Source organism: Morone saxatilis, unplaced genomic scaffold, assembly GCF_004916995.1.
Source record: "Morone saxatilis isolate NCDOM2014 unplaced genomic scaffold, NCSU_SB_2.0 Contig7, whole genome shotgun sequence".
Lineage (NCBI taxonomy): Eukaryota > Metazoa > Chordata > Actinopteri > Moronidae > Morone > Morone saxatilis.
Window position 1 is genome coordinate 4378026 of NW_023340246.1, and position 4951 is coordinate 4382976.

Here is a 4951-nt window from a genome sequence, read left to right on the forward strand (position 1 = left end):
GTGCAAAACCACTACACTACGGGAAACGGGCAAAATCAGCTCTCAACGCAAGACGCGCGCGCCTATTCCACCAGCCTGCTCAAATGCAAGCTTTTTCAAATTCTGGAGCACCGGGTTTGTTTTTGGACCTGGAGAGATGGAGTGAGACATTTTGAATGGATTAGGCAAAAGTTCCCCGTTTCATGGATTTGGTGGACAGTAAAATGGCTGTAGGCACAGAACCAATGTAATGATACTTATACTTAGAAACAGTCCTGCGATGGGTTAGGGTTAGTTAGCATTGTTTTATGGCCATTTGTCTTGAAACAAATCTACAGTTTTCATTAAAGTTATCACGTTCGCTTCACACGCGAAGGCCAGCCGCGGATAGGTGTAGAAGATTTCTTTGACGAGCAGGAGCGTCTCCCAGAGGAGGCGGTTCGATTCCAACATTACCCAAACAAACGAAACCCTTATTTGGTTTAGAATATTTTTCTACAGCATGTGTAGATGATCCGAAACAATTCCTTTTAACTATTTTAAACATTTTAAGTGAACTTTAATCACTTTTTGGAAAAATGTGGAAATATGATATGATAATAATATGATAACAAGACCTTGTTATTTGAAGGATAGATACTAATTCTACTTTTACTTACTGTTTCTTGAAAAGTTTGAATTGAACTTAATAATAAAAACAAAAATAATCAAACGATATTTATATAAATATATAAATTATGCATGAAACACCACAAAGTGCTTCACAAAGCAAATAATCCAGAACCAAGTTGCTGCCCTTTTAATGAAAGTGTCAGAATCAGCAATCTGCTCAGGTAAATTGGTGCATTACAATTAAGGATAGTATAATATAGATAAAAAAAATCTTAATAGTTAATAATTATGCAAATAAGATACTAATCTCCAAATATGATGCAACTGTTTTATGCATGATGGGCCTTTATTAGGGAAGCATACACCATATGAATATAAATGTTTGTTATTATTATTCAATTTTCCATCACTATTTCTAACCCTGTCAAGTAAAGAAAGTCACAGTCATGTTTTCACAATATTTTATTGTACATAAACACGGCTGAATAATTAAACACACAAAATCAAAGCTGACATTGAAGATAAATAAAGACAATATGTAAACAAAGGAACAATAAAAATGTACAGAATATAATCAGTAAATAGTGTAAACATATATACAATATTATACAATAATAGTCCTCCTTAACTCCTCTTTTCTGCCACCCATCGGTCCTTTTCTGCCTCAAAAAAGTCTGACTGCTGGAACTCCATCCAGGTCATCTCCTTGGCCATGCCCTTGTCCTTGTAAAGGGAGAAGACTCTGGAGGGGCAATAGATGTATTTCCCTGGAATGCCAGGGAAACAGGCGTGGACATGAGGGCTGCCAGGACCCTGTTTTAGTGGCTGGTGGCAGAATCTGCAAAGACGACCTGTTGGAAGCTGCACTGGAGACTTCCTCTTTGCCCTCTCCTCTGCCACCTTCTTCCACACTGTACCCCTTTTCTTTGCAGCCTCAAGCTCCCGGTCAAAAAATGGAGAGGCAGCAAAGTCCTCAAATGACATCCTGGGGTCTTTGATTCCTTCATCTCCATACATTTTGAAGACCCGTGTGGAGCAGTAAAAGTACTTCACCTCAGCGGACTGGAAAAAAAAGTGAACAGAAGATCCATCGCCAAGGTACCTGGACTTTGGTTGACCACAGGATAAACAGTTTCTGGTCCTCTTTATCTTCTTCTGTTGTTGTTGCTGCTGTTGTTTTTCCAAGATCTCTGTCACGATCTTCTCCACTGTGGCGCGGCTCAGTGACTCCTCCGGGGGGGGGAGCCACAGCTGGAGGGTTGACGGTCGCAGGAGGCAGGGTTGTGACCGGTACACAGACTGTTTGGCTGCCTGTGGTCAAACTCTGCCACAGCTGCTGAGTCTCCAAAACCTTCTCTTTGCTGGTATTAAGAGAGGAGCTGGTGTTCTTCAGCTTGGCCAGATGCTTTACATATCTGGAGATATGCTGGCATGTGGTAGGATGAAGGAGGCTGTTGGGGTCAGTGCACGACCTCTGCACCATGGCAGCATATTCTGCATCAACCCTCTTCAGGATATCTTTGGCTCCATGGTGTTTAGCCAGAAGCTCATCGATGGCTGCTCTCATGGCTGCCGTCCACCGCCCGTGGTCCAGGACTTGAACAAGGCCTCCTGTCTTAATGGGTCCAGTGCGGGCGGCTCGAGGAGAGGAGGATATGGGCAGTGGGGCTACCTCTGGCAAGTCTAAGGAATAAAGCATATGTTTATTATATTTATATTTTTTTTATTATTACAAGCTAATTGTATATAGTAGCCATGTGTGAAGCTGTTTTAAACATGAAATGAACAGTTAACTGTTGAGGAATGGTAGGTGGGTAACCTGTATCCATCAAAGAGTGAGTCTCTTCTTTGGCTGTGGCAGATGCTGGTATCAGTGGCTGGAAAGAGAGGATCGGCACTGCTCCCACTGGGTCGTCCTGGGCTGTGCCATCACTGGTCTCCTGAAATACAGCATCAAATATAATGATTGAGTCAGTCAGTCAGTCAGTCTGTCAGTGGGTTGGAAATGAACAGTGTGTGATTCATCTGGATTACCTGAGAGTCTGTGCCCGCTACAGCAGCAGAGGTGTTGTGCTGTGTCTTGTGTTTGTCCCAGTTTAAAACAACAGGACAACAGCCTGGCTCCACATACTGTAGACCAAATCTCTCCCCTGTGTCCCTGTTCGATATGTGCAGGGTTGGGTATTTGGGCACCCCTGTCACCCTTTGACAGACTGCGTTCAGTTCCCAAATGAGCACAGGGTCGAACACAGCTGGCAGCTCGACATCAGGCTGCTTCAGGTCCACCAGCCTCTGAAAGTTCCAGCGCACCACTCCAGTCATTGCCTGGGCCTGGAAGAGCTCATTGGACACCCGGTTGCCTGTCACCCACTGGGCCTGGTGACAGTGGAAGCCCTCCTGCTGAGATGTGCCTCTGACAGGGATCCAAATAGGTACAGCCGCTCCTTCGCCCTTGGTGTAATTAAGCTGCAAGGTGCCACCGTACCTGTAGAGGATCCCCTCCCCCACCTCAGGGTCACTCAAGCAGCCTCTCAAGATGTGGATCCGCTGAATCCTCCACACCTTAAGCATGGAGGCCTTAAACAGGAGCACATCATTCACGTCCTTAGCCAGGTGGAAATGATGCAGGACGTCTTCCACTCTCTGCAGCAGTTCTCTGGGCTGTGGCACCTTTGTCCTGCAGTGATCTCTCATGTGGTGCTTGGTCGGATTAGCAGGAGAGATTCCGCAGAAGGTGTAAGCGTCCTTCAGCCTCTGGAGATCCCCCTGGTCCACAATGAGAAAGGCTGCAGAGAGAAACTGGCAGAAAGAGCTGTACAGAGGATGATGCTCTGAGACACACTCTCTGGTAAACCGATGCATACAATGAAACAAGTCTAACTTGATACTAATGTCTTGGTTAAACTTGCTCCTTGCAGCACTTGTGTTCGCTAAGTTTCCAGAGGTGGCCTCTGTGATAATATCCTCTGTGGTCTTCCAGCAGTCCCATGACAGGTGCTCCTGAGCTCTGGTGTCCAGGACCTTGAAGGCAGCACAGCAGTCCCTAAAACATTAAAAAGACATTTCATTACAGTATGCACAATAGTTAAAAAATAATATCTTTCTATTCTATTTTAGAATTCTATTTCTTTATATCTGTATTTCAGATTAGTCAGATTACACACTAAACTGTGAAAAATGGAATAAATGGATGAACGTATGTGTAAGTGTAGTTCATTTTTAAATATAAACACTTTATACCTGTCCACCCAGTGGCAGCTTGCCTTCTCCACTCCAGCCGCAGTGTAGCGTTGAGCCAGACCGTCATACACCGGATAAAGGGAACGATCACTCTCTGACTGCAGCATCACCCAGCTCAGGATCATCCAGTTCTCGTTCATTATGGCGTAGGAAGACATGGTGCCAGACGACAGCACGACCTTCCTTGCCACTTTCCGAGTGTGATCCGACCTCAGTGCCTGTCCAAAGGTCCCCTGTAGCAGTAGTGTGAGGAGCTGCTCCTGCCTCTGATACTCCTGGACTAGGCAGTTGACCAGGTAGTGTGAAGAAAGAGACACTCCCTGCCAGCCATCAGCATCTGAATACCCCCCGAATGAAGCTGGAGTGTCTGCCTGTCTGAGGTGCCCAGTGATGGTTCTCTGGCCGTAGACTCCTTCCTCAGCATCCCTGATGTTCTGCACACTCAGCAGGTAGGCCAGGTGAGCTCTCTCATATTTAAGGTGGACTGCCTCTGTCAGCTGCTTGGACATGTCCTCTGGAGATCTGCCACTGCGTCTCAGCTCATCCATCACAGATTTGCAGATGGCTTTTTTGTGCGTCAGGAAGGCTGGCACAATGTTATTAAAGCGCTTTGGCAACATCTCCAGCCATTGGGGTTTGTCAGCATGCCAGTACCTCTTACAGGCTTTACAGGTGAGCCGTGAAGCCAAAAGATAGTACTGACCACTGGTGCCAATGATTACTCTGGGCCTTTCCCTTGTATTTTCCAAACTGCAGCAGGTACTCTCCCATCACCTCCTGTCGGTCCGAAACATCCCCTCCTCGCTGGAAGACCACAGTGAGAGCATTGGTCTTCACTAGGTCATGTTTCTGAGCAGGAGACTTGTCCTGAAGTGCAGGATTTTGTTTTATCCTCATGGCCTCCGCAGATGGGTCCTGCCGAAGATGGCCCGATGGTCCCTTTCTAAATGACACTGTCACCTTTCCGGGGAAGAAGCTGATGGTCTTCTTCATGATTCCTTTTCACTGCAAAAAACAATGCATATTACATAATACTATACAGTCATAGTAGCTAGTATAAGTTATATTGTAATGTAGTTATATAATAAAAATAAAAAATAATTAAAGCTATATAATAATA